The following is a 9,639-nucleotide window of genomic DNA, read 5'->3' as shown; positions in this document are numbered from 1 at the left end:
AAGTGGCAGGAGGCGATCGGATGCTGGACTCGCACACCCACCTCAAGGAACTTGTTGGGCCTGCAATTCTGGAGCTGCAGGCGCAGCTGGAGAAAGGGTAGCCCGCTGCCTGCCAGGGCCTACAGACCTTTTGGTGTCACGCACCTCCCCCAGCCAGCCCCTTCTCTGATGCTCATTTGGAGAAGGAGTGGGGGAGTGGGAAGGCGGGGCGGGGGAGACTCTTCCAATCACTGGCCACCCCAGGGCCTGCCCAGAGCCTCCTCTGACAACCCATATTGTGTCCTGCATCAGCCCCTGTACTCAACCTAAACTCACATTTTTTTTTCTACCTCAAGCCTACTGACATTTGGGCTGGAGAATCCTTTGTGGTGGGGGCTGTGCTAAGCACCATAGGTTGTTTAAGAGAATCCCTGGCTTCCACCCACCAGATGCCAGTAACATCCCTCCCCCCAAATGTCCCCTGAGATGGGGGAAATAAATCACCACTGGGTGAGACTCACTGCTCTAGACCATCTCTGCTCCTGTCCTTCTACCCAAGTGCCTCACTCTCATTTTCTCCCTTGCTAAAGCCATCCACTGCTCCCTTTTATTATTATTACTATTAACACCATAGCAGACATCTATCTAGGACTTTCTATGTGGCCAGAAACTGTGCTAAGGGCTTTGTATATGTGTATGCATGCGTGCTCAGCCGTGTCTGACTCTTTGTGAGACCCTTTGAGACCCCATGGACTGCAGCCCACCAGTCTCTTGTCTGTGGGATTCTCTAGGCAAGACTACTGGAGTGGGTTGCCATTTTCTCCTCCAAGGGATCTTTCCGAGCCAGGGATCAAACCTGCGTCTCTGGTGCCTCCTGCATTGGCAGATGTGTTCTTTACCACTGAGCCACCTGGGAAGCCACACTTTGTATACGTGTTAACTAATTTCTTAGCGCTTTTCCCTAGGGCTGCTGAGGTTGATCACAATAAAGCAATGCCCCTTAGCTCAGGGCTAGGTCGGTAGATATCGCTATTATTGCCTCTGCATGTGGGTCTTAGTTTCCCCAAGCCCTTTCATGCCTCTGTGCTTCTGCGTCTGTCCTTTTCTCTGCTCACATGGCCCATGCCCCCTTTTTCCACCTAGCACCCTCCCCTGCTTCCCCCAGGACCTGTTTCTGATCTGATTGGTTCTCTAAAGACTTACCTCAGGGCCTGAAGCACCCTTGAGCTCCTCTGATGGAGACACATCTCTTTTTCAACAGTTCCTGCAGTGGACACATGCCCCCACTCCATCCTCCCCACAGCCCTCACCACCCCACAGGTTGGGAGCTGGGAATGGTGAGTGGGCAGGGGCCATGGTTCATGCATCTCTTTGTCCTGGTGGCAGATGGGGTTGGGGCTTGGTGACCACTGAATGTTCTGATGAGAGTGAGTCAAGTACGTTGGCTGGGAAGACTAGAACAGGAATACAAATGGAGAGGAGGAGCTGGCCCAGCTCCAAGCCCCCTCACCCCATCTGGGTCCACATGGTCCAGCCACTCTCTCTTACAGACTCCATGGGTGGCTGTGTGAACCAGGTCTGCCCATCAAGGGAAGTCCCCCCCCCCCCCCCCCCCCCCGTCCCCAGCCACAGTAAGTTGGCTCGTGGATGGACACCTGACTCAACTTGGTCCAATGACTTTTTTTTTTTTTGGAAGAAAGAGGACTTAAAGGTACACTCAAGGGTCCTACAGCCTGAATGGCAGCTGGAGGAAAATCCAAACCAAGAGAGGCAGGACTGCAAGATGGAGGAAGAGCCCAGACATCAGCATTTGAAACCCTGGGTCAGGTGATGCCTGAAGTTTCCACCTTGAACTCCACTTCTGGGGCTAAAAATTTGCTTATTTCTTTGAAGCTGTTTGGAGTGAACTGTCAGTCGCTTTAGGTCAGGCCGCCTGACTTCCCAACGAGTGCCCTTTGCCCTGCAGCACCTCCTACACCCTCATCCAAGTCCTGGTGGGAAAGTCCTTCATCCTTTTGGTCTCAGACCCAAGCGCTCCCCTAACCAACGAGGGACACCTAGGGGCCCCCTTAGCTCTGCATACTGTTTGCTGCCCGCCCTCCCTCAGCAAACTCAAGATGATACTTAGACCAGGAACTGAAAACACATCCACGTGTCCCCAGGGAGGAAGAGAGCACTGCCTCTCACCTTGGGGGTCTGTCTGCTTAGCGTCAGATCAAGACATGAGGCCTCCGCACAGGTCAACGGAAGGCAGGCCTGGGGGGAGGGCTCGCCGGGGCCCACACCTGCATGTCTCCCCTGTGAGAGATGAACAGGGTGCTCGACTTCCACCGCAGCCCCACCATCTCTGTATACAGCCCTGCCACCCCAACCCTAGAGCCTGGTCAAAGGCAACTTATTAAAAAGTGAGTCATGGAGGATGGGGGTGGGGGAGCATGCCACCAAAGTCACTAATGTCGATGCAACTGCACCTTCTAGAATGAGGTACAGATAGATGGGCGAGTGTACACATGTGTGTGCGAACCCAGTGGGTGAACTGCCGTGCAATGCATGCTGCAGATTGCATGTTCATGCCAACAGCATGGTTTGCGTGCTCTAGGAGGCATGTGTGCGGGCCCGCATGTGCACACGCCTCCAGTGCTAAGCACTCTGAAGCACCGCTCTGCTCAGGATTCTGAAATCTTAAACCTGGTAACAAACATGGGGCATGGTGCTGTCAGGCAGTGAGTGCAAATAAAAGCCAATGGACAGTTCTTCATCGTACCCAAGGTGGGTACTATCCAAACGTAACCGTTCTGCAGTATCGGGGATTCTGGGAGGCACCCCAGACTCATCAGCGCTCATGCCACTTCCCACCCTCACACCCAGATGGTGGTGCCTGAGATATAATCGCAGTATAACCCCCCTCAAGGCTGCGAGCCATGGAATAAATTTCGAGCCATGCTATAAACCGTGCTTTTGGATGTCATTGAGCGCTCCCGTGCCAATGACATCACCGTTTCCATGGCAACTAATATAATTAACATGAGAGAAAGTGCAAGGAGAAAGAGAAAGGAAAGAGGGAAAACACCAAGTCTAACCCCAAACAGAGCAAATTACACGGTGGGGGAGAGAGAGGGGGGCCGAAGGGGTCTATAAAATGTTTTACTGCCACTTGTTAGGAAGGCCCGACATAACTCTGTTCATGGCTGCGGGGGTAATGAGATCATTTGCAAACTGTATCTCTCGCAAAATACAGAAAGGGCTTTGTCGCCTTCACAGTTTATGGAGTTGAAACAGAGGAGCCTGCTCCAGGTGAAGCAGGAACACCTCCGCCTCCCTCCCCGCTCAAGGTTCCTATTAAGCCAGAGCCTACTCAACTTGGGGCTCAGAGGGACTTAAACAGTTGCGGGTTTGGTCCTCTGGGCATTCATGTCCTCACACTGAAACATATCCAAGCGTGAAGCAGAAATGGGCAAAACGATGCGGCAGACACTCCTAGTTGACTGTGAGTGGTGAAAACATCTCACATCCCATTCGGGCTTTCCAGCACCTAAGAGATTCTCGTAAATTACCTTGATCAAGCTTAGTCGACTCTGGGCACCTCCTGTTTTACACCCACTCTACAGATGGGCACATTGAGGCTCAGAGAAGAAAGTGCACCTGAGCGGGCTGAGCTGAGTCTAGGACCCAGCTCTGTCTGACTGCTGGCACAGGGACCTCTCCACCATCTCAGAGTCATCCCAACCATTTCACAGCTGTCAGCTAACTCCAGGTGGGACTGGAAGAACCCCCAGCCCAACCTTGGCTTTCAGGTTGCTTGCAGGGTAAGTTAAGTCATTCTTCTTCACTGTGCCTCAGTTTCTCTAACTTTCCATTACTTGATAACATTGAGCTGGTCTGGCCCAGAAGGGTGGTGCCCTCCGTGTCCGTGGCCAGCTTCATGTCAGAGTCAGCTGGGCCCAAGAGAACACCTCATGCAGGTCTCCATCCCATGGAGAGGTGGGGCTCCTCAGAAGGATTTGGGGTGCAGTGTGGGGTGGGGACACCAAGGACAGTGAGGGCAGGATTGGCTATGTGTGGAGCCCAGTGCAACAGTGCAAACTGAACATGTGGGTCTGTCGTTCACAAGACAGGAGCAGTGCTATTAAAGGTGCTAATATATAAAAAGCCTTTTCCTTCTCTCTCAACCTGTCAGAGTGTTTTTATTAGCTATTCAATGTTGTATTCTCTTTGGCATGGAGATACTGGGGGGGTGCAAATGCTGACCCAGGTGCCCAGGACCACTGGCTGCTGGGTCCCCATTCCACCACCTGCTGAACTAACTTGCTGTTCCCTGGGTAGGGTGGAGAAATTGATCAGGACATCTTCCCCTTCCATAAGCCTGCCACCCCAGCCCCTGGTGGACCGTGACCCCAGGTACCAGGTGGCACTTAGAACTTGGATTGGGGATGTGCAATTGGCTTGCCCCCTCTGAGTTGCCTGCTGACTGCACCATGGCACTGCCAGTCTGGGGTACAGAGAAGTTTGCCAGTCTGTCCTCGTGCTTCAGGACACACATGCCCAGCCCCACCTCTCCCTGTGACACCCACAGTCTCCTGCCAGGGACAGGGTGGGAGTTATTACTGGGTGGGACTGAGGAGAGGTTGAGAGATTCCCTCCTGGGGAGATGAGAAGGAAGGCCCGGGTAGCGAGACCCAAGGTCAAAGCTCCAAGCCCTCTGTGCATGTTGCCTCATCCCACTGACTTCCGCTTACAAAAGAAATCCAAAGATAAACGTATTAAGGATTTCAAGATGGTAATAGCAGAGCCTCAGACTCCAAGTATACATGCCCCGAGTGATGGGACCTGTCTGTCACCTGCCCATGCAGCCTGCCGGAGTCTTGTTGACTGTGATTCTAAGTACGATTTCCTGTGGTGGAAAAAAGAAAGATTCCTTAGCTAGAAAGAATGTGAATTGTAAATGATAAGATAAAAGATAAAGACAACCCCTGGGGTGGAGGGGGGTTGGAAAAAAGAGTAACTTTCCAGGAGAGAAACCTGACAAACACTTCCTCCACCAGGAGATCAAGGTCAACATCAAGTGTAAATCAGAGGTGAAAAGCATGGCACTTTACTTCTGTGGTCTTCTTCCCCAGTACCTATGACTCCAGTCTAGTCAAGAGAAAAACTTCAGACAAATTTTAATGTGGGGAGGGGGGTGCGGCTGGAGTCCAGCAAAATCTCTGACCAGAAATCCTCAAAACTGCCAAGGTCATCGAAAACAAGGAAAGTCTGAGAAACTGCCACAGGCAAGAGGAGGCTAAGGAAACACAATGATTAAATGTAATGTGGTTAATTGGATGGGGTCCTGGGACAGAGAGCGGACATTAGGGAAAAGCTAAGGAAATCTAAATATAAAGTATGGGTTTTAGTTAATGGATTTGTATCGGCTCCTTCATTGTGACAAATGGACCAGGCTAAGGTAAGATATTAAATATAAGGGGAAATTGGGTCTAGGGTATAAGGGAACTCTCAGTACTGTTGAAACAGGAGGGAAGGGGGCAGGGCACAACCTTTGAAAGAATGACAGAGCCTGAGGACAAAACGTGAACAGATTAGAATCAAATGGGTCCAAGACTGCGGACAAATCAACCTAGACTAGGCTTCGACTGAGCGACTTCACTTTCACGTTTCACTTCCATGCACTGGAGAAGGAAATGGCAACCCACTCCAGTGTTCTTGCCTGGAGAATCCTAGGGATGGGGGAGCCTGGTGGGCTGCCATTTACGGGATCACACAGAGTCAGACACGACTGAAGCGACTTAGCAGCAGCAGCATAAGTGTTATTTGCACAGTCGTGTCCAACTCTTGGTGACCCAATCGGCCTCCAGGCTCCTCTGTCCATGGGATTCTCCAGGCAAGAATACTGGGTGGGTAACCCAGGCCTTTCTCCAGAGGATCTTCCCAACCCAGGATCAAACCTGAGTCTCCTGCATTTCAGGCAGATTCTTTACCATCTGAGCCACCAAGCAAGTTAAATGGCAAGGCCAACCATCAAAGACCAAAGAGTGAGTAATGGCCTAATTCCTGGAAATCTCTGCTCCTTTCCCCAATTAGTTGGAATAATCCTTCCCTAGATCCCCTGAAATGCAAAAAAGCGAAATGGCTGTCTGAGGAGGCCTTACAAATAGCTGTGAAAAGAAAAGAAGCAAATAGCAAAGGAGAAAAGGAAAGATAAAAGCATCTGAATACAGAGTTCCAAAGAATAGCAAGGAGAGATAAGAAAGCCTCCGTCAGCGATCAATGCAAAGAAATAGAGCAAAACAACAGAATGGGAAAGACTAGAGATCTCTTCAAGAAAATTAGAGATACCAAGGGAACATTTCATGCAAAGATGGACTCGATAAAGGACAAAAATGGTATGGGCCTAACAGAAGCAGAAGATATTAAGAAGAGGTGGCAAGAATACACAGAAGAACTGTACAAAAAAGGTTTTCACGATGGTGTGATCACTCACCTAGAGCCAGACATCCTGGAATGTGAGTCAAGTGGGCCTTAGAAAGCATCACTATGAACAAAGCTAGTGGAGGTGATGGAATTCCAGTTGAGCTATTTCAAATCCTAAAAGATGATGCTGTGAAAGTGCTGTACTCAATATGCCAGCAAATTTGGAAAACTCAGCAGTGGCCACAGGACTGGAAAAGGTCAGTTTTCATTCCAATCCCAAAGAAAGGCAATGCCAAAGAATGCTCAAACTACCGCACAATTGCACTCATCTCACACACTAGTAAAGCAATGCTCAAAATTCTCCAAGCCAGGCTTCAGCAATACGTGAACCATGACTTTCAGATGTTCAAGATGGTTTTAGAAAAGGCAGAGGAACCAGAGATCAAATTGCCAACATCCGCTGGATCATCGAAAAAGCAAGAGAGTTCCAGAAAAACATCTATTTCTGCTTTATTGACTATGCCAAAGCCTTTAACTGTGTGGATCACAATAAACTGTGGAAAATTCTGAAAGAGCTGGGAATACCAGACCACCTGACCTGCCTCTTGAGAAACCTATATGCAGGTCAGGAAGCAACAGTTAGAACTGGACATGGAACCACAGACTGGTTCCAAATACAAAAAGGAGTACGTCAAGGCTGTATATTGTCACCCTGCTTATTTAACTTCTATGCAGAGTACATCATGAGAAACGCTGGGCTGGAAGAAGCACAAGCTGGAATCAAGATTGCTGGGAGAAATATCTATAACCTCAGATATGCAGATGACACCACCCTTATGGCAGAAAGTGAAGAGGAGCTAAAAAGCCTCTTGATGAAAGTGAAAGAGGAGAGTGAAAAAGTTGGCTTAATGCTCAACATTCAGAAAAAGAAGATCATGGCATCCGGTCCCATTACTTCATGGGAAATAGATGGGGACACAGTGGAAACAGTGTCAGACTTTATTTTTGGGGGTTCCAAAATCACTGCAGATGGTGATTACAGCCATGAAATTAAAAGAACGCTTACTCCTTGGAGGGAAAGTTATGACCAACCTAGATAGCATATTGAAAAGCAGAGACATTACTTTGCCAACAAAGGTCTGTCTAGTCAAGGCTATGGTTTTCCAGTAGTCATGTATGGATGTGAGAGTTGGACTGTGAAGAAAGCTGAGTGCCGAAGAATTGATGTTTTTGAACTATGGTGCTGGGGAAGACTCTTGAGATTCCCTTGGACTGCAAGGAGATCCAACCAGTCCATCCTAAAGGAGACCAGTCCTGGGTGTTCATTTGAAGGACTGATACTGAGCCTGAAACCTCAATACTTTGGCCACCTCATGCGAAGAATTGACTCATTGGAAAAGACTCTGATGCTGGGAGGGATTGGGGGCAGGAGGAGAAGGGGATGACAGGGGATGAGATGGCTGGATGGCATCACCGACTCGATTCACATGAGTTTGGGTGAACTCCGGGAGTTGGTGATGGACAGGGAGGCCTGGCGTGCTGCGATTCATGGGGTTGCAGAGTCAGACACGACTGAGCGACTGAACTGAACTGAACTGAAAGCTATTCTAAAAAAAAAAAATGATGTCTATTAAAAAAAGATACTGCCCCCAACCCCCTCCCCAAATCCCCCTCAACATAAATATTTATCCAAGACCTTGCTGGTACAGAAAAGGGCAATATAGTGAAGTGGTCACAATCATGGGCTCTGGTGGCAAGAAATCTGGGTTCAAATTCTGGCTCTGCCAGTCTGCTGTGTGACCTTGGGCAACTGACTTCACCTCTCTGAACCTTAGTTTCCTCATGTGTTATAAGTGGGTAAGAATAACAGTCAGTGTTGTTGTAGGGATCAAAGTGGAAACTTCAGATGAAGCTCAAGGCATTAAACCTGGCAAGGAAAGTGATGCTGCTCCCAGGGGTAGGGACCCATCCATGAATAAATCTAGCCAAGCCTTTTCCATTCTCACACTGGAGCAACCCTGGGACAGAACATGTCTTTTGAAGATGTCCATATATAGAAACAGCTTGATTTATTTGATGGCCCTATTGAGTCAAGGTGACTCTTAATTGGAACTGCCAGAGTTTATCCCTGGCCACTGGGCTGTATCACTGAACTTCAAAAAAGATGGTATGATTGCGATTTCTCTATGATGAAGCCACATTCTAAGGGGAATGTGGGTAAATCCAGCCCGAGGAACTGCAGTATGGAGAGAAAGGTTTCCTCTGGATTTCTTAAGAGCTTCACAAAAAGGGGATTTCCTTGCCTCCCTTCCCCATCTAAGAACTCGATAATAATGCTGCTTAGCCTCAAGGTTGTCACAAAGACTCAGAGAGACAGTGCGTATAGACGGCGGAGGCCAGGGGCCTGCAGAGGGCAACCACTCAGTTTATATGGACTATTATTTACTGGCCTCCAACTGGGAGCTAATGCCAGACTATCACAGATTTGGAGACTGGGACTCAGGGAGGATAAATGACTTACTCAAGGTCAAACACAAGGTGAGTGGGAAACTCAGAGGTATCCTTTTAAGCATCCTTTTCTGACGCTGGGAAAGACTGAGGGCAGGAGAAGAAGGGGGCGACAGAGGATGAGATGGTTGGATGGCATCACCGACTCAGCAGAAAACTCCAGGAAATAGTGAAGGACAGGGAAGCCTGGAGTGCTGCAGCCCATGGGGGTCGCAAAGAGTTGGACATGACTTAGCGACCAAACAACAACATCCTTGCCTAATTCCCACAGTGGTGATGCGTGGGCCGGTGGCAGCTCTGTGAGCCGAGAGGAGATTCAAACATACACTTAAATTTCTCCAGAGACTGAACTCTTAACTGGATTATCCTGTATAAGGGAGCGGCTCTACTTTCGACATTTTCTATATCCTCACAACAATCTACTAAATCATATCCTTGGAGCTGCCCAGGAAAGGAGAGCTACTCAAGTCCAAGGTGATCATTTTCCTTTGCATGCACAGTACAAGGTCTGCTGTTTGGGGGCATTTGTACAAGGCATGCAAACACTGCGGCTGTAAATATTCATGTTGAGGACCATAGCTGGGCCATTCTTCACGGAGCTGAGCTCAGGCTGACTCACAGATGGCCGTCTGAAAGATGCACGTGGAGGATGTGAAAGGTACCACTTGCCCTCTGCTGTCCCTCCTGCTGCCTTCCCGATGGCTGGCCTGCTGTGGCCTGAGCTTCCCATATTTGACCTTCGTG

The sequence above is a fragment of the Ovis canadensis genome, chromosome 17 (genome assembly GCF_042477335.2).
Source record: "Ovis canadensis isolate MfBH-ARS-UI-01 breed Bighorn chromosome 17, ARS-UI_OviCan_v2, whole genome shotgun sequence".
NCBI lineage: Eukaryota > Metazoa > Chordata > Mammalia > Artiodactyla > Bovidae > Ovis > Ovis canadensis.
This window is presented reverse-complemented; position numbering follows the sequence as displayed.